The sequence below is a fragment of the Bufo gargarizans genome, chromosome 5 (genome assembly GCF_014858855.1).
Source record: "Bufo gargarizans isolate SCDJY-AF-19 chromosome 5, ASM1485885v1, whole genome shotgun sequence".
Classification (NCBI taxonomy): Eukaryota; Metazoa; Chordata; class Amphibia; order Anura; family Bufonidae; genus Bufo; species Bufo gargarizans.
In genome coordinates, this window is record NC_058084.1 from 78,150,888 (window position 1) to 78,172,329 (window position 21,442).

The 21,442-nt window shown below is 46.2% G+C and overlaps 1 protein-coding gene across 1 annotated transcript in view; it reads left to right on the forward strand.

The window, feature by feature from the left end:
- The first annotated feature begins 649 nt into the window (after window positions 1-649).
- The window catches only part of OSGIN2 (oxidative stress induced growth inhibitor family member 2), a 64,177-nt gene continuing 43,384 nt past the window's right edge, over window positions 650-21,442 (forward strand). Inside the window, exon 1 of the mRNA XM_044293771.1 lies at window positions 650-733. The gene's annotated coding sequence lies outside the window, so the exon portion shown is untranslated. The remainder of the gene's footprint in view (window positions 734-21,442) is intronic.

Here is a 21,442-nt window from a genome sequence, read left to right on the forward strand (position 1 = left end):
CGAACGCAGCCGTCCAGCCCTGATGCAGTCTGAATGGAGCGGATCCGCTCAGACTGCATCAGTCTGGTGGCGTTCAGCCTCCGCTCCGCTCGCCTCCGCACGGACAGGCGGACAGCTGAACGCTGCTTGCAGCGTTCGGGTGTCCGCCTGGCCGTGCGGAGGCGTGCGGATCCGTGCGGATCCGTCCAGACTTACAATGTAAGTCAATGGGGACGGATCCGTTTGAAGATGCCACAATGTGGCTCAATCTTCAAGCGGATCCGTCCCCCATTGACTTTACATTGAAAGTCTGGACGGATCCGTCCGAGGCTATTTTCACACTTAGCTTTTTTTTTGCCATTTTCATGCAGACGGATCCGTTCTGAACGGAGCCTCCGTCTGCATTATTATGAGCGGATCCGTTCAGAACAGATCCGCCCGAACGCTAGTGTGAAAGTAGCCTTAGACTATCGCTTCTCTTCCAGTATTTCGGCGAGGCTCTGTGCAATTCTTTATTGAGGAAGTGGCTAAATCCGCCCTGTCTTTCCATGAACTGTGTAGCAATCATTTGCATCAAGCTTGTGACAGGGTTCCGCATTGAACATGTGTACAGTAAATGGTTATATAGCCAAGTAACCTTATCTTATGACTTGCCATAGCTTCCAGCACAGATGCAAATAAGCCACGTCAGATCCCATTGATTTCCATTGATTGACTGGCTGATACTTCCTATTAGCAGTCTTGCCTGATACAGGTCAGTACTTTTCCATTAAAATGTCGCTTTGTAATGCAGAACACATAAACCAAAATTATTTCTGTTAAGAATTAATTAGAAATTGATTTAATTACATTGTAACTTCATCTTGTAATTGTAATCCCCAGTAAACAATGGGAGACATTTATCGAGCCTGGTGCAAAGGTAAGCTGTCGTCCACAGCAGCCAATCAGATTCCAGCTCTAACGTTTTTAGAAGCTCATTTGACAATGAAAGAAATAAACTCATTGGTCGCTGTAGGCAGAAGCTCCTATTCTCCTTTACAACAGGAGTGATAAATCTCCCCTTCTTTGTCTAAAGGGTCGTTAAATATAGCGGCTTTCTTTTGTCTAATCAGATTTCAAGAATAAATGCAACAATGTGTCAACAATCTGTGTTATGATGTATCATAGTGTATAATAAATCTGACGAACGCCGTCAGTAAAATGTGGGGGGCACATAATTAAACATAAAAATATGAAATACTTTGCTCGATAATATTATATAGAATAAGTGGCTTGGTAGCTTCACTTACTATAGATCAATGATCCGAAGCTGGTGGCTCTCCAGCTAAGGCCTATTTCACGAGTCCTTGTCCATGATGACATCCATGACAAGATGGTTAGTGGTTCATCCGTGAAGATGTCTGTGAAGGATACAAGTTTGGTCCTTGTACTCATTTTTGGGTCTCCATGCGTCATCCTATCCTTAGGATAGGTCATCAATCTAAGGTTGGTAGGGAGGGGGGCAACCAGCTCTCCACCACAAAGCTGTTTTGGGCAGGTAACTTTACCACCAGTACCTAGAATACCACCATAAAGTGGTCTATTTGCTCATAATACCACAGTATTGTGCTCACATTCTACAATTATGTAATGCTTAAATAAAAAAACACAGTATATCTTTCCAAAATAATTCTGCCAAACTATGCTTTACTAACACCATCATATAATGTCATGGAAGTTCAAGTATCGACCAATTCATAGCACTTTGCATGAGTCAAGTATTATTATTTATTTTAAAGTGTCATTAATTCCATTAAGCTATGCGTAAGAAGGGCTTCACATACATAATATCACACTGCAAAAAAGTAAAAAACATCAACTGAGTGACAGACTGGTTCAGAGGGGGAGAGTACCCTGCCCATGAGGAGGTACAATCTGCAAGGGAAGGGATAGGAGACAGTAGGTGAAGGTAGAAGCTGCTCCGATGGTACTGTAGTGGCAGCAGGGTTTATTGTAGGTTTTACACTTTCCTGAAAAGGTTAGCTTTCAGGTTGCTATTGAAAATTTGTAAGGTAGGGGAGAGTCTGATGTGTTGGGCTAGTGAGTGTCAGAGTATTGGGGGCAGCGGAGGCAACTGTGTGAGAAGCAAACAAGAGGAGATCAAAATAAGAAGGTCTTGTGAGGCTCAGGGAGATTAAGTGTGGGGATGTCTCAGGTGGAGATGTATGGTTGTAGACGGCCTTGTATGCCATTGTTAATATTTTGAACTGAATTTGCTAGGAACTATGGGGAGTCAGAGTAGAGATTGACAAAGGGAATAGGTGGAGAAGAAACACAAGAAGAGAAGGATTAAGTAGGCAGCAGAGCTGAGAATTAATTAGAGGGTGAAAGAGTGCTAGATGGGAGGCCACAGAGGTGGATTTTACAGTAGTCTTGGCAGGAGATGATGAGGGCATGAACTAGCAGTTTTGTTGACTTGAAAAGTTGCAAATTAAGTTGCAAATGCCTCTTAATAAATTACTCTCTAACCAAAATGGATGAGACACAGCTGCTGAAGCAGTGAAGTTGCAAGGAGGAGGGGGGGGGGGGGGGTCTTGAAGGGGAAATCAAAGAACATATTTCTAAGTACAGTAACTGTACAGTCAGGTCCATAAAGATTGGGACATCAACACAATTCTAACATGTTTGGCTCTATACACAACCACAATGGATTTGAAATGAAACAAACAAGATGTGCTTTAACTGCAGACTGTCAGCTTTAATTTGAGGGTATTTACATCCAAATCAATTGAACGGTGTAGGAATTACAACAATTTGCATATCTGCCTCCCACTTAAGGAACCAAAAGTAATAGGACAATTGGCTTCTCAGCTGTTCCATGGCCAGGTGTGTGTTATTCCCTCATTATCCCAATAAGGCTACTTTCACACTAGCGTTCGGGTGTCCGCTCGTGAGCTCCGTTTGAAGGGGCTCACGAGCGGACCCGAACGCAGCCGTCCAGCCCTGATGCAGTCTGAATGGAGCGGATCCGCTCAGACTGCATCAGTCTGGCGGCGTTCAGCCTCCGCTCGCCTCCGCACGGACAGGCGGACAGCTGAACGCTGCTTGCAGCGTTCGGGTGTCCGCCTGGCCGTGCGGAGGCGTGCGGATCCGTCCAGACTTACAATGTAAGTCAATGGGGACGGATCCGTTTGAAGATGCCACAATGTGGCTCAATCTTCAAGCGGATCCGTCCCCCATTGACTTTACATTGAAAGTCTGGACGGATCCGTACGAGGCTATTTTCACACAGCTTTTTTTTTGCCATTTTAATGCAGACGGATCCGTTCTGAACGGAGCCTCCGTCTGCATTATTATGAGCGGATCCGTTCAGAACGGATCCGCCCGAACGCTAGTGTGAAAGTAGCCTTACAATGAGCAGATAAAAGGTCCAGAGTTCATTTCAAGTGTGATATTTGCATTTGGAATCTGTTGCTGTCAACTCTCAAGATGAGATCCAAAGAGCTGTTACTATCAGTGAAGCAAGCCATCATTAGGCTGAAAAAAACAAAACAAACCCATCAGAGAGATGGCAAAAACATTAGGCGTGGCCAAAACAACTGTTTGGAAGATTCTTAAAAAGAAGGAACACACCGGTGAGCTCAGCAACACCAAAAGACCCGGAAGACTGCTAAAAACAACTGTCGTGGATGAACGAAGAATTCTTTCCCTGGTGAAGAAAACACCCTCCACAACAGTTGGCCAGATCAAGAACACTCTCCAGGAGGTAGGTGTATGTGTGTCAAAGTTAGCAATCAAGAGAAGACTTCACCAGAGTTAATACAGATGGTTCACCACAAGATGTAAACCATTGGTGAGCCTCAAAAACAGGAAGGCCAGATTAGAGTTTGCCAAACGACATCTAAAAAAGCCTTCACAGTTCTGGAACAACATCCTATGGACAGATGAGACCAAGATCAACTTGTACCAGAGTGATGGGAAGAGAAGAGTATGGAGAAGGAAAGGAACTGCTCATGATCCTAAGCATACCACCTCATCAGTAAAGCATGATGGTGGTAGTGTCATGGCGTGGGCATGTATGGCTGCCAATGGAACTGGTTCTCTTGTCTTTATTGATGATGGGACTGCTGACAAAAGCAGCAGGAGGAATTCTGAAGTGTTTCGGGCAATATTATCTGCTCATATTCAGACAAATGCTTCAGAACTCATTAGACGGCGCTTCACAGTGCAGATGGACAATAACCCAAAGCATACTGCAAAAGCAACCAAAGAGTTTTTTAAGGGAAAGAAGTGGAATGTTATGCAATGGCCAAGTCAATCACCTGACCTGAATCCGATTGAGCATGCATTTCACTTGCTGAAGACAAAACTAAAGGGAAAATGCCCCAAGAACAAGCAGGAACTGAAGACAGTTGCAGTAGAGGCCTGGCAGAACATCACCAGGGATGAAACCCAGCGTCTGGTGATGTCTGTGTGTTCCAGACTTCAGGCTGTAATTGACTGCAAAGGATTTTCAACCAAGTATTAAAAAGTGAAAGTTTGATTTATGATTATTATTCTGTCCCATTACTTTTGGTCCTTTAACAAGTGGGAGGCACATATGCAAACTGTTGTAATTCCTACACCGTTCACCTGATTTGGATGTAAATACCCTCAAATTATAGCTGGCAGTCTGCAGTTAAAGCACATCTTGTTCGTTTCATTTCAAATCCATTGTGGTGGTGTATAGAGCCAAAAATTTTACAATTGTGTCGATGTCCCAATATTTATGGACCTGACTGTATATTGTCTGGAGGTACCAAAGACTCCTATGTAACCAGAATAGTATTGACCTTCTAAGAATCCAAAGAGTTAAATGATTTTTCAATACGAAAGAGGTTAACTGGGAGTGCAGAGACCATAGATTGACCAATAGCTTGACCAATGTAGGTCAATCGGTTTGGAGGACAGAAGAAACATGGGTGAGATCTAATAAGTGGGTCCAAAGCAGGCTGCCCAGGCTGGTGTTCCGAACGTAAAGCATTCAGAATTATCCTGGTTGTTACTGGGATTCATTTGTCAGCAGAAACACACCTTAGACATATTAGCTGAGCTCCTCTAATCTACTGGAACAGTTCGTTTTTCCAACGCCAGATTACTAGACAATGCATGTTTCACATATTACTCTTCCCAAACACCAATTACCGGAGAAAGCGGTGTGCAGACGATGAACAAGCAGGGAATACTTAGAAATAAGCCCATATTCTCCTTAGACTGTAAAATAGATTGAAAAGTCTAGACTGAAAAGTAATGTGTTTGCAAATTTGCTTTTCACTAGAGGTGGAGGTGAAGTGCTGCATTTACAAGCAACGATACCCATACACATATAATGTTTCTGGGCAGTGGAGTCAGCATAATCTTTGGCGTTTACGTGAACGATTGTTTCACCCAATAAAAAAGAGTTTCGTTCATTCATCAGGTGATTTGCGGCACCTCTAGACGAGCAGATTATCAGGAACAAGCATTCTAGGAACGTTCAGGCAGCGTAAACCTGCCTTTACATGGGACATTGTAACGTAGCAGGTGTGGACCCACAGTGTCACTGAACAGATATGACTTAAGGTACTCCCAAGGGTATAATCTAAGTGGTTCCGCTGGTCTTCACACTTCCACCTCTGTACAGGGGTCTGGACTTCACTGCAAGGGAACCACAAGGTCAAAACCTCTTGAAATAGTCTGTTCAGTAACAGCTGACCCACAGGGGTCAAGAGACACCAGTGCAAGGGGACAGAGTTTGTTCAATCTAATAAACATGCAAGAGGCGGCACAGGTTCCATATGATGATCAGGCAGAGGTCAGAATGGGCAGAACAGGTAGAGGTCAGACATGAGAGTTTAGAAGACACAAACACCTTTGCAGGAACTGGACTGGCTAAGGACCCTATTGCTCAGGCACTTTCCCAGGCTGGAGACAGATCAGGTGGCGCTACCCCTTTAAAAGCTGAGGTGAGTGCGCTCCTTAAGGGTGAAGAGCAGGCACTAAAAGGCAGAAGGAGGAGATGGCCTGAAGAAGCCAACAGCGTGGGACCAGACTACAAACACTTCGGCAGCTGAGCCCCCTGGGAGGTAACAGAGATATGCCAGCAGGCACGATTGGATGCCAGAGCTGTAGGTGGGGTGAGTATTCCAGAGACTGAGGGACAGGGAGCGCTAACATCACAGATAGTGATATACTGCACTGTTTCATATAGACTCAGCGTGTGCACCGCAGCTGTGTTTACATCCCTGCTGTGTCCTTCTAGAGATGATGGATGTGTGGTGGTTGTAGTGATGGTGGTGGAAATAGATCCCATAATGAGGGGCGCTCATTGTGTGGTCTGTGCTCATTGACACAATGAATTGTACGACTTTTACTCGCAATATCCAATAAAATTGTAATGTACGGTGACAATAAGGTGCCGTGGGGCGCGTCTTATATATGTGTATATGGTGGATCTTGTCCTTTGGGCTCCACAGAGATGTTACACACTGCAATTATGATTATTTGCAATGGCAGGAAACTGTAGTGTTCTATGCCAGGTGCAGGTAACCTTAGTTATTCCTGTTCACAGGGAAGCTGGGTGACATCAATATGGCCGCCATCACAGCTTCCACAGGAGTGGTCACCCAGCTCTCGTAAAATAAATAGATGTAGATATGTAGAGAAACAGAAAACATGTCACTCAATAAGTAGATAGATGACACTACTGCAGGAAGCGGCAGGACAGAAAGGATGTGAATGGTGGTTGTAGTCCTGAGATTGGTGGGAGTACTCACAGTTCACGGTGGCAGTTCTCACTTTGGCACTCCCATGCAAAATGATTGGAGGACGCACCCTTTATTTTCTCCTCGTGGCACTCCCTGGTATTAGGGCTCCTGCCTGATGGTGGTTAGGGTGCCCTTGATGGTAGACAGTTAGGTGCAAGGCAGGACAGATGCAGGGGTCAGATAACAGTCTCTTTACTGTGGACTGTAGTCTTCTCCCAATAGCTGTGTATGGGCACCAACAATGATGGTGTAGTAGTCCCTAAGCTCTTTCTAAACACTTTGCTATCCTTCCAAATTGACCACAGGTGTGCAAAGGCTCTCACAATCAGTACTGCAGTACTGATAGGCGGTGATGGCCAGTTCGCATTGTTCACCCGCGAACATATGCGGGCTGCCCGCTTTTTTCACTAGTCCGGTGAGGCACAGGTAAGCCCTTACCTGTGCCTGTGCGCGAGCCGGTCTGAAAACAAGTGCGGTCACCGGGAGCAGGCAGTTCCGAGAACAGCCACCGGGGGCCTTCATCGGGCTGTTCTCGGAACTGCCTGCTCCCGGTGACCGCATTTGTTTTCAGACCGGCTCGCGGCACAGGCACAGGTAAGGGCTTACCTGTGCCTCCTCCAGACTTGTGAAAAAAGATGGCAGCCCGCATATGTTCGTGGGCAAACAATGTGAACTGGCCATCACTGCTGATAGGTCATCAATATCAATTCCTGGGTAACCCCTTTAACCCTTGCAAACGTTTACCCTTTTCAGGGATCCTGCAGGGCACCGCAGTACTATAGTTAGTACACCACTAGGTATAGTGATTACACGATTACTTATTAGAAAGCGCTTGGATATCTAAAAGATCAGCACTACTTCCTCTTCGAGCGGACATATTTCCTGTGAACACGGCAGTGCACTTTCTACCGACTCACTGCAAAATACAAACAGTAGTATACAATATATCCGATAAGAAGAATTCTGTGACACTCACCATCCTGCCCTAAGATCAATGCTTATTTCAGCATTCCGCCCTTGTCCACCGCTGCTCCACTAACCTGAGCGTGCGCAGGCGTCGCTCCACTTACCCTGTGTGTACTGGGGCTAGTGCTTCTCCGTGGCACTGCTGGAGTCAATATTTCCCTCTTCCTCTGTGTTGCTGACTAAGGTGCTGATCAGGTCTCCTATTGATACTGGGCTGTTGGATCCACCCCTTTGCCTGAGCTTTATGTATTCTAGTGTTTTCTATTTCTAGTGAAGGTGTGTTTTTTCTGTCTGTCTAACCATGTACAAACTCTGCCTGTTTACCGACTCCGCCGCGTGCCCTGACCTCGGATATATTTTACGAATCCTCGCAAACTTTGCTTGCTCTGATCCTGGCCTGTCTCCTGATGATGAGTATTGCCTGCCCCTTCAGTACTTTGCATCAGCTGCACTAGGATGATACCAGAAGGCAGTGGTCTGGTTGGATTCTCAGCAGTGAAGTCCGGATCCCTGTATAAGGGTTAAAGGGTAAATACCAGGAGACCACTGCGACAACATCCTTAGGTTCAGCCCAAAGTCAAACCACTTAGTTCGCACAGTCTGTGCCCACTGCCTGTTACTCAGCATCGCCGTACAGTGTGGACAGATCAATGGGCTTTCTGTGTGTTCCCACTCAATATCCATCGCTAAAAGTGGACCACCAGAAAACTGGTACCACTGTGGGATCTCTGTGGCCCCAACTTTTGCAGTTTTTTTGTAGAACTAGAACTGAAAATAATTTAAAATACTGATAATCCTTATGTAAGACATTTACAATGTTACCTGCGCGGTGTAGATGATGTGTTTCTAGACTGGTCAGGGAGAACATGAGATCCACCAGTAAATTAGGGGAGAGGAGATGGATGTGCAGGAAACATTGAGAATGGACATTTGACTGCAAAAGGGTAAAAGACTGCAGCCTTGTTCTTTTATGAAAGTTATCATCCCGAGCATATCAAACTCCCTTATGGACAATTCTTGAGATTTAAAGCGGCCTTACACAATAAATAGAAGTTGGCCGAATGCTTGTTAGGCTGACAGCCCTCTATTCCTCATACACATTCAGCTCAGCTGTATTTAATGGGAAGAAGGGAGTAGACCGCCGACCGACACTTCTGGTGGTAGCTGATCTCCAGGGAGAACAAAATAATCGGGTGCAAATATTAATATCACCTGATCCTTATCTCTCTGACATTATCTGTCTGGGGAGAGTTGGGAGCTCCCTATAATAATTCCTAACACCTAAGGCCTCTTTCACACTTGCGTTGTCCGGATCCGGCGTGTACTTCACTTGCCGGAATTACACGCCGGATCCGGAAAAACGCAAGTGAACTGAAAGCATTTGAAGACGGATCCGTCTTCAAAATGCGTTCAGTGTTACTATGGCAGCCAGGACGCTATTAAAGTCCTGGTTGCCATAGTAGTAGTGGGGAGCGGGGGAGCGGTATACTTACAGTCCGTGCGGCTCCCGGGGCGCTCCAGAATGACGTCAGAGCGCCCCATGCGTATGGATGACGTGCCATGCGATCACGTCATCCATGCGCGTGGGGCGCCCTGACGTCACTCTGGAGCGCCCCGGGAGCCGCACGGATGGTAAGTATGCTGCTCCCCACTACACTTTACCATGGCTGCCAGGACTTTAGCGTCCCGGCAGCCATGGTAACCATCCAGAAAAAGCTAAACGTCGGATCCGGCAATGCGCCGAAACGACGTTTAGCTTAAGGCCGGATCCGGATCAATACCTTTCAATGGGCATTAATTCCGGATCCGGCCTTGCGGCAAGTCTTCAGGATTTTTGGCCGGAGCAAAAAGCGCAGCATGCTGCGGTATTTTCTCCGGCCCAAAAACGTTCCGGTCCGGAACTGAAGACATCCTGATGCATCCTGAACGGATTTCTCTCCATTCAGAATGCATTAGGATAAAACTGATCAGGATTCTTCCGGCATAGAGCCCCGACGACGGAATTCTATGCCGGAAGAAAAGAACGCAAGTGTGAAAGAGCCCTAAGTCAGAACGGTCTAGGTGGGGGGCAATTTGATGAATCAACCATCCTGCTTCTCTTTGTCTAATGATGTGCCCCCTCTCAAACTCTATCAACTGTGCAAAATGTCTTCCAGTGCTTAGTAGAGGTATGTGCAGACGTCAACAGTCTCTCACCAAGAGGTAAACTACCCAAAAGTGGCCTCTGAGAGCCTTTTTTTTTTTTTTTTTTAGGACCGCAGGGAAAGCACTTTTACGCCCTCTTGTGATAGGACCTATTCAGACCACACCTAGAATCATTTACATATCTGCCTGAGACTGCATGTTGAGTTTTGCAGTTCTCCCATTTCTGCTATTTGAGTATATAAATGTATTCACTGCAGGTTTCTGACGTATACTAGATATTTGGATTTGGGAGGCCGTGGACTAGTTGTGAAACTTGAAACCGAACCCAGCATCGGTTACGAGGTGCTAGTTGGAACCATAGCCAAGTTCGCTTTCAAGTTTTAAAGTGGTTTTTCACTTTAACAATCAACTACCGAAGTTATTCAACGAAGTCACGCGCGACTTTGTGGATAACAACTTTGGCTCATCGGAGCCCATACATTCTGATACTGTACAGAGACGGATCTCCGTACAGTATTAATCCGAAGTTTTGAAGGAAGCGACTTCGAATGAAGCATCCTGAGCTCGCTTCGCTCAACACTAATCCGAACGAACTTACTTTTTAAGGAGCGCCCTCACAGCTCAGGACACTCCCTCTGCCGGCCGATAATGTGGCCACACCCTTTCCAATCTCACGCATGCGCTGTTACTGCGAGTATCCCCTCATGTACTATGATATTTAAACAAATCAGCATCAACGAATTTGAATGCGCCATTAAACGATTCACTGATTTGTCTAAGTAGTCATCATTTGCGCATGTGCAGATACTCACAGCCTGCATGAGATTATCACGGCCGCGTGAGATGTGCTCCCCCACAGACCTCATGTGTTCAGGTGAACGAATCCATCCGTAAGACTCCATCCACTCACCGTACATTACTGGTTACTGTGATTACAGGGTTAGTTATTACACTGCTAGTTCTAGCTATACGTTATTACTAGTTATAGTTATTATACTGTTAGTTCTAGCTATACGTTATTACTAGTTATAGTTATTATACTGTTAGTTATAGCTATACGTTATTACTAGTTATAGTTATTATACTGTTAGTTCTAGCTATACGTTATTACTAGTTATAGTTATTATACTGTTAGTTCTAGCTATACGTTATTACTAGTTATAGTTATTATACTGTTAGTTATAGCTATACGTTATTACTAGTTATAGTTATTATACTGTTAGTTCTAGCTATACGTTATTACTAGTTATAGTTATTATACTGTTAGTTCTAGCTATACGTTATTACTAGTTATAGTTATTATACTGTTAGTTATAGCTATACGTTATTACTAGTTATAGTTATTATACTGTTAGTTCTAGCTATACGTTATTACTAGTTATAGTTATTATACTGTTAGTTCTAGCTATACGTTATTACTAGTTATAGTTATTATACTGTTAGTTCTAGCTATACGTTATTACTAGTTATAGTTATTATACTGTTAGTTCTAGCTATACGTTATTACTAGTTATAGTTATTATACTGTTAGTTCTAGCTATACGTTATTACTAGTTATAGTTATTATACTGTTAGTTCTAGCTATACGTTATTACTAGTTATAGTTATTATACTGTTAGTTATAGCTATACGTTATTACTAGTTATAGTTATTATACTGTTAGTTATAGCTATACGTTATTACTAGTTATAGTTATTATACTGTTAGTTATAGCTATACGTTATTACTAGTTATAGTTATTATACTGTTAGTTCTAGCTATACGTTATTACTAGTTATAGTTATTATACTGTTAGTTCTAGCTATACGTTATTACTAGTTATAGTTATTATACTGTTAGTTATAGCTATACGTTATTACTAGTTATAGTTATTATACTGTTAGTTATAGCTATACGTTATTACTAGTTATAGTTATACTATTAAATTTAGTGATAATACTGTTAGTTATTTCCGTTTATTTTAGTCATCTGTCATCCGTTTTTTATGAGCATTTAAAAAGAAACTGAAAAATAAGACACAGACTCTCATAACAACTGTTAGTGAAAATGGAGCGTGCACAGCCGCCGTCCACCTGCTCTCACTTTTTTCACTGACCCATTGACTTGAATGGACCAGTCCTGCGTGAAAAACGCGCTGTGATTCCTCCTGAGCGGACAGATGGCGAGGGGAACCAGAGCGATAGTTCCATGTGACGTCACGCTAAGCATGGATACCTCCTCGAACCAAAAAACCTCCAACGTGTTTTTGAAATTAACGAATTTCTTCCTCAGGGATAGTTGTTGGTTATTCTCTCATCACAGTCGCTCTGGAGACGATCAGATTCTTCAGAATAACCAACAACCATCCCTGAGGAAGAAATGTGTTAATTTCGAAACGCGTTGGTTTTTTTTGGTTCGAGGAGGTATCACGGAACTATCGCTCTCGTGGATTACCCGCTAGGGTTTCCCTCGCGCACACGAGTTACCAGTCGGGACCGCGCGCGTTTCTAGAGGAAACCTGAAGATACGAACGAACATTGCAGTAACACTCTGTCACGACCATGGTCATGACTCCTGTAACCACATGCAGTTGCCTGCGGTCTAGGTCTGTTGTCAATCACAGGTGAGGGCTGTAATATGTTGCCTCACCTTGGTTGCCGCTGGCAACATTGTTTATGTGGCAGCATAGCAGCCTGAGCTGTTGTGAGGCAGCTTGCTATGTTGTGCATGCGGTTGCACCTGGCAACCTGTCTTTGTTAGGCGTGTCTTTTGTATATCTGGTGTGCACAGGGTTTTAGTTATATGTGCACTTTCCTCTTTAGTGGCTTTCTTCCCTTCCCTGGTGTTGGAAGGGTTAACTTCCTTCCTAGTATGTATGCACTGGGTGTGTCTGTGTGGGTGTGGCTACATGGGCTATTTAGCCTCAGTTAAGATCACTAGTCTGAGGGGTACTTCAGCCATGGCTAGCTGGAGTCAGCCTCCTGTCTTATACCATCTGCCAGTGGGGGCCACCCTTGTGGTCATAAGTTCATGTATGGTGTTGTGAAGATGTTGCTTTGGTCTCTTTATTTATTGCAGCGTATGGTTTCCTGAGTTTGTCTCTTGTGTTGTTGTGGACAGCAGCACTTATACATGGGTTCCAGGCTCTGTGTCGCTGGCAGGTAGGTGTGGTACTAGTTGCACTTACCCGCCATTGCCATATGTCTGTTTCTGTTTCCCCTTTCTTTATAGCTTGGCCAGTGAGACTCCTGTTCGTCCGTATCTAGGAGGAACAGGTAGTCTTACCCAGCTCCTAGTCCAGGGCCACCCTGAGGGCTAGCAGGAATATCAGGTTCCGGAGTATGAGACCTCCTACCATCAGGGTCGGCTCATACGGCTAGGAGACAGGGTCAGAATTAGGGATTGATAGGAGGTGACCTGCTCCCTGATTCCTGTCCTGGTCTTGCACTGACCATCCATCTTCTGGTATCGCACGACTGAGGGTTTTCCCCATCCTCAGCCGTGACACACTCCAGCAGCACCACCGAGAACCACAGCGAGGATCCCATACACAGGCAAGTTACTATATCTTGCAGTATCTACAGTCGTGGCCAAAAGTTTTGAGAATGACACAAATATTAGTTTTCACAAAGTTTGCTGCTAAACTGCTTTTAGATCTTTGTTTCAGTTGTTTCTGTGATGTAGTGAAATATAATTACACGCACTTCATACGTTTCAAAGGCTTTTATCGACAATTACATGACATTTATGCAAAGAGTCAGTATTTTCAGTCTTGGCCCTTCTTTTTCAGGACCTCTGCAATTCGACTGGGCATGCTCTCAATCAAATTCTGGGCCAATTCCTGACTGATAGCAACCCATTCTTTCATAATCACTTCTTGGAGTTTGTCAGAATTAGTGGGTTTTTGTTTGTCCACCCGCCTCTTGAGGATTGACCACAAGTTCTCAATGGGATTAAGATCTGGGGAGTTTCCAGGCCATGGACCCAAAATGTCAACGTTTTGGTCCCCGAGCCACTTAGTTATCACTTTTGCCTTATGGCACGGTGCTCCATCGTGCTGGAAAATGCATTGTTCTTCACCAAACTGTTGTTGGAAGAAGTTGCTGTTGGATGGTGTTTTGGTACCATTCTTTATTCATGGCTGTGTTTTGGGGCAAAATTGTGAGTGAGCCCACTCCCTTGGATGAGAAGAAACCCCACACATGAATGGTCTCAGGATGCTTTACTGTTGGCATGACACAGGACTGATGGTAGCGCTCACCTTTTCTTCTCAGGACAAGCTTTTTTCCTGATGCCCCAAACAATTGGAAAGAGGCTTCATCGGAGAATATGACTTTGCCGCAGTCCTCAGAAGTCCATTCACCATATTTTCTGCAGAAGATCAATCTGTCCCTGATGGGTTTTTTTGGAGAGAAGTGTCTTCTTTGCTGCCCTTCTTGACACCAGGCCATCTTCCAAAAGTCTTCGCCTCACTGTGCTTTTAGATGCGCTCACACCTGCCTGCTGCCATTCCTGAGCATGCCCTGCACTGGTGGCACTCCGATCCCGCAGCTGAATCCTCTTTAGGAGACGATCCTGGCGCTTGCTGGACTTTCTTGGACGCCCTGAAGCCTTCTTAACAAGAATTAAACCTCTTTCCTTGAAGTTCTTAATGATCCTATAAATTGTTGATTGAGGTGCAATCTTAGTAGCCACAATATCCTTGCCTGTGAAGCCATTTTTATGCAACGCAATGATGGCTGCAAGCGTTTCTTTGCAGGTCACCATGGTTAACAATGGAAGAACAATGATTTCAAGCATCACCCTCCTTTTAACAGGTAAAGTCTGCCATTTTAACCCAATCAGCCTGACATAATGATCTCCAGCCTTGTGCTCGTCAACATTCTCACCTGAGTTAGGCTACTTTCACACTAGCGTTCGATCGGATCCGATCATAATAATGCAGACGGAGGCTCCGTTCAGAACGGATCCGTCTGCATTATTTTTAGCATATAACAGCTAAGTGTGAAAATAGCCTAGTACGGATCCGTCCAGACTTTCAATGTAAAGTCAATGGGGGACGGATCCGCCTGAAGATTGAGCCATATTGTGGCATCTTCAAACGGATCCGTCCCCATTGACTTACATTGTAAGTCTGGACGGATCCGCACGGATCCGCACGCCTCCGCTCGGCCAGGCGGACACCCGAACGCTGCAAGCAGCGTTCAGCTGTCCGCCTGTCCGTGCGGAGGCGAGCGGAGCGGAGGCTGAACGCCGCCAGACTGATGCAGTCTGAGCGGATCCTCTCCATTCAGACTGCATCAGGGCTGGACGGCTGCGTTCGGGTCCGCTCGTGAGCCCCTTCAAACGGAGCTCACGAGCGGACCGACGAACGCTAGTGTGAAAGTAGCCTTAACAAGACGATTACTGAAATGATCTCAGCAGGTCCTTCAATGACAGCAATGAAATGCAGTGGAAAGGTTTTTTGGGATTAAGTTAAAGGGGTTGTCCAGGTTCAGAGCTGAACCTGGACAGCCCTCCATTTTCACCCCAGCAGCCCCCCTGACATGAGCATCGGAGAAGTTCATGCTCCGATGCTCTCCTTTGCCCTGCGCTAAATCGCGCAGGGCAAAGGCATTTTTCTGAGTTCCGGTGACGTACCGGGGCTCTCTATGGGGCTGACAGGAACCCCGGTGACGTCACCGGCACTGATGGGCGGGATTTGGCTCTGCCCTAGCCAGTAAAACGGCTAGGGCAGAGCTAAAGCCCGCCCCTCAGAGCCGGTGACGTCACCGAACACACTGCTGGGCGGAAGTTACCGCCCGGCAGTGTGTTATTGTAAACACAAGAGCCTGTGCCCTGCGCGATCTAGCGCAGGGCACAGGAGCGCATCGGAGCATGAGATGCTCCGATGCCAGGCTCAGGAGGGCTGCCGGGGTGAAAATAAGGGTATGTCCGGGTTCAGCTCTGAACCCGGACAACCCCTTTAATTTTCATGGCAAAGAAGGACTATGCAATTCATCTGATCACTCTTCATAACATTCTGGAGTATATGCAAATTGCTATTATAAAAACTTAAGCAGCAACTGTTCCGATTTTCAATATTTATGTAATTCTCAAAACTTTTGGCCATGACTGTACATGTAAACCTTTTGTCTACCAGGTTGATTATTTTGGACTAGGAGAGTACGCGGATTCCGCAAACAGCGGTGTGCACGTAGTTGGGGGTATTATTTCATTTTGATGCAGCATTAACTACGAGACCCAATACTTGACACTGTTCAGTCAGCGCGGTCTATTTATTTCTTTGGTTTTATTAATATATTTATTTAGGGTTTAGGCAATGAATCCCTTTTGTAGACCAGCAGCGACACAACGAGTGTTATTCGGTGCTAGAACATTACATCTCTATTGTTCCATGGGAATGAGGTAGCCATTGATTTTTATTCAGCTACTATCCATTACTAGTTCTAGTTATTGTAACTGTTACACCACTAGTTATAGCTATTACACCACTAGTTATAGTTACACTACTAGTTCTAGCTGTACTACTAGTTATGACACTACTGGTAACCACACAGCTAGTTCGGGGAAAGGAATGAGAAGATGAAGGTTGTCCTCCGGCTTCCTCTAAGACGCAGCCGGGTATATTATGTAACCGCCTATAAGCAGTGCGGTTTTGGTGCGGTTTATGCTCTCACCCCATAGAAAACAACGTCAGCGCTGATCGCTATGGTCCCTGGTCTCCATGAGAACGCCCCGGCATCTGTCATCCAGGCCCCGCCCCCATGCTCCCCCCCTCTCCACGCCCCCTGCCGATCGCAGCCCGGTATCACAGGCCGGCCGGCTCCTGCTCTGCCCTCCCACAGATCTGGGCTTTAAATCCCCGGCACCTTGTGTGAAGCGGCGGATGAGAGGTATGCTTCCGTGACTGCAGGCGGGCGGAGGACGGCATCACACCGGCGGGTGAGTGCGCGGATGGAGGGGCAGGATGCGTGGCTGGGGAGCCCGGCATGTGCGGCGGGAGGACGCGGCGGCTCCTGTGTTGCATCAGATGGCCGGTGCTGAGCGCAGAGCGGGATGAATGAGCCTCCTGCTGGTGGAGGCGGACGAGGTGCAGCACCATTGGAATGGGCACCGTCTGCACATGTAGCAGCGGGCACTGCCGGGCAGCAGTCATTCCTGTGAGCAGGGCACTGAGGGCAGTGTTCACCCTGTATGAGGAATCTGATTAGTCAGTAATTATCTCCCCCTCCAGTGAGAGGCGCTAGAGATGCAGCTGTGTGACCTCATGGGGTGCTCAGAGCATTGTGTGACATTCAGCACTGATCCCAGGAGCCGGCGCCTAGAAATCTGCTACCGGTCAATTTTTTTTAAATATTTTTTTTCTGTAAATGTTGATTGTTTGGCTACGTAAATCCAACCTGGAAGGGCTCTTTGACAGGAGCGAGTTGTCCTGATGCGAGGCATGTAGTGACCATATCGCATCTGGACCGTTTCCTTTCAATGGCTCTGTGCGCACCAGTGCAGTGTTTCACGCGTCGTTTCTGCGTTCAGGAAAAATCCCAGCGCACGAAGCTCACGCGAGCGATGCGGATTGCATCAAGATTAGTGTTGAGCGAACTTGTGTTTTAAGTTCGGCGTCTAAAGTTTGGGTTATCGAAGAATCGCGTTATGGATTCCGCTACCACGGACCATAACGGAATTTAGAATCCATAACTCGATTCTTCGATGACGCCAAACATAAAACACAAGTTCGCTTAAGGCCTCATGCACACGACCGTTCTGTTTTTTGCTGTCTGCAAACTGTGGATCCACAAAAAAACGGAAGCCGCCCGTGTGCCTTCTGCAATTAACAGAACAGGCAGCCCATTGTAAAAATGCCTATTCTTGTCCGCAAAACAGACAAGAATAGGACATGATCTATTTTTTTGCGGGGCCACGTAACGGAAAAACGGATGAGGACAGCACACGGAGTGCTGTCCGCATCTTTTGCGGCCCTATTGAAGTGAATGGGTCCACACCCGAGCCGCAAAAAACTGCGGCTCGGATGCGGACCCAAACAACGGCCGTGTGCATGAGGCCTAACGCTAATCAGGATCTGTTCAGGGGAAAAAAGATGGTTTTGCACTCAAGTTCAGGGCACATTCACCCTAACATATTTTCTTTCCGTGTCCATTCGTGTGTTTTTTGCGGATCGTATGCAGAACTATTCATTTAAATGGGTCTGCCAAATAAAAATGAAGTTACTCCGTGTACATTCCGTTTCTGTATGTCTCTCTGTTCTGCAAAAAAAAAATAGAACGTTCCCTATTATTGTTCGCATTAGGCTGCTTTCACACTAGCGTTCGGGTTTCCGTTCGTGAGCTCCGTTTGAAGGAGCTCACGAGCGGACCCGAACGCAGCCGTCCAGCCCTGATGCAGTCTGAATGGAGGCGGATCCGCTCAGACTGCATCAGTCTGGCGGCGTTCAGCCTCCGCTCCGCTCGCCTCCGCACGGACAGGCGGACAGCTGAACGCTGCTTGCAGCGTTCGGGTGTCCGCCTGGCCGTGCGGAGGCGTGCGGATCCGTCCAGACTTACAATGTAAGTCAATGGGGACGGATCCGTTTGAAGATGCCACAATGTGGCTCAATCTTCAAGCGGATCCGTCCCCCATTGACTTTACATTGAAAGTCTGGACGGATCCGTCCCAGGCTATTTTCACACTTAGCTTTTTTTAGCTAATATAATGCAGACGGATCCGTTCTGAACGGAGCCTCCGTCTGCATTATTATGGGCGGATCCGTTCAGAACGGATCCGCCCGAACGCTAGTGTGAAAGTAGCCTTACAGACAAGCATCGTACTGTTCTATTAGGGGCCGGCTGTTCCGCAAAATACAGAATGCACATGGACATCATCTGAATTTTTTGCGGAGCGTAAAATACATACGGTTGTGTGCATAAGCCCTCAATCATAATTTTTTATTTAGTTTTTTCTGTCCTGATTGTTTCCGGACTGCATGCATTTTTCACGCATCTGAAGACTAACAATCTACATCTCCTAGGAACCATCAGTGAAAAACGCATTGCATCCAGACACCTTCGGTTTTTTTTTTTGGTTTTTTTTTACACCAGCCCCATTCACTTCTATAGAGCTAGAGCTGCCTGAAAAACGTGCACTATTGCAAATATTATTATATTTTTTTTCCTGAAAGCGAAGATGATGCGTGGAAAAACGCAGATCCACTCGCTCGTGTGAAAGAGCCCTAAGACCTCTTTCGCACAAGTGATACGGATTGTGCCAGGATCTGTTCAGGACAAAACGGATGGTTTTGCACACGAACGTTGTTTGGGTCCACATCTGAGCCGCATTTCTTGCGGCTCGGGTGCAGACCCATTCGCTTCAATGAGGCTGCAAAAGATACGGACAACACTTCATCCGTTCCGTGGCACCACAAAAAATAAAAAAATAGAACATGTCCTATCCTTGTCCGTATCGCGGACAAGAATAGGATTGGTTTATTGAGGGCCAGACCATTTTGCAGAATGCACACGGCTGATATGTGTTTTGCGGACCCTTACAAGTAAGTTGAATCCATTTTCTACGATTACGTTCAGTGTTTCTGTTTTTTTTTCCATTTGGATTGTATATGTACAATCTACATCTCCCAGCAACAATCAGTGATAAACGCATTGTATCTGGAAGCCTTCGGTGTTTTTTTTTTTTTTTTTGACGGGCCTCATTCACGTCTATGGAGCCAGAGCTTTGTGAAAAACGCACAATATAGAACATGCTGCTTTTTTTATTATTATTATTATTATATAATTTTTTCTTCCCCTTCCCTTGAACTCAAAGATGAAATGAATGGGTCCGGATTCAGTCCAGATGCTGTGCGTTCACTACACGTATCTCATCCAGACTGAAAACTCGCTTGTGTGAAAGAGGCCTAAAGGGTCTAAATACAGGAAGTTTGGCGTTTCGTCTGAGCCCCAGCCTTCATACTCTTATGTATGGGACGTGGGTCCTTCCCCTCGGTTCCTGCAGGAGATGGCGAGAGCCGAGACTTCGGGGACAGCGCTGTTCTGTCCAGAGGCCCCATGGACTTGGTGTGTACAGAGTTCACATGACTGGACGAGCGTATAACCAATGGTTGTCATCTACTGGTACAACATGGACCACTACATCTCATGTTGGACCACCGCCTGCTCTGTGGTTTGTCACTGTGCCGTCATCACGTTCCACTGACAGGCTTGTTGTCAAATCATATTCCATGTGAGTCTGGGTTAGTCAACTCGCAATAGACGATGTGGGAGATTTATCAAACTGGTGTGAGGTAGAACTAGCTTAGTTGCCCATAGCAACCAATCATTTTCAGAGCTCCTATGGAAAATGAAAGGTGGCATCTGATTGGTTGCTATGGGCAACTAGACCAGTTTGCCTTTACACCAGCCTGGATGGTTAGTTTATGGCAGCAGAGAGGAGTAGCAGGGTCACGCATGAAGTGTGGAGTAAGTGCTGTGGCGGTTCTTATTACGGCCTCTGGGGTGTTTGAAAAAGGACAGGTCAAAAATATTGTAGCAGTGTCCTCCATATCCATGTGTCTCTCCTGTGCTCGAGTAGGTCACCTAACTCAGACTCCTCAAAGGCAGATCCTCTACTGAAACCGCGTGGCCACTCCTGGTGTACCCTGAACAGTTTGCTCTGTCCTGCAAGCCCACCTTAATCACACAGAGCACACCTGTTTGAGAAGGATTATCATATACTTTCCGTTCTGAAGCCGCGTGGATCGGCTTCCTGGGAACGTGGTCACATGGTGCTCTTCTGCAGATGTCTCGTCCTTTACCAGTTTTGCGGTCAGGACTTCACTTCCACTGTAGATAGGTCCAGAACAATTCCTCTACATGGCACATGTGCAAACTCCAGAATCTCTTACCTCATCTCAACATGCGCCAAGGAGAGGAATAGATCTGGCCCCCTCAACAGTGGAAACGATTCACACACAATGCCTATGGCGCAACCAACAAGATTAAAGGGGTTGTCTCATCTTGGACATTGGGGGCATATTGCTAGGATATTATGCCCCCAATGTCTGATAGGTGCAGGTCCCAGAGGTGGAGCACTGAAAATAGCCGAGCGGCACACTGGGATATTTTCGGAAGTCCCATTGAAATTAATGGGAAGCGCACCGTGCAAGCGCAGCAACTGCTACATTAACTTATATGGGGCTGATGGAAATGGCCAGGCCAGCACTTGGCTGTTTTCACCGCTCCCATTGAAATGAATGAATGGAGGGCGGCAGTACATGCATGGTGCGCCCTCTGGCCCTTAGCGGGCTCCATTCAGAGGTGGGACCTGCACCTATCGGACATTGGGGGAATATCCAAGCGATATTCCCCAATGTCCGATAGGTGCAGGTCCCACCTCTGAATGGAGCCCGCTAAGGGCCAGAGGGCGCACCATGCATGTACTGCGCCCTCCATTCTCATTTCAATGGGAGCGGTGAAAACAGCCAAGTGCTGGCCTGGCCATTTCCATCAGCCCCATATAAGTTATGTAGCAGTTGCTGCGCTTGCACGGTGCGCTTCCCATTAATTTCAATGGGACTTCCGAAAATATCCCAGTGTGCCGCTCGGCTATTTTTCAGTGCT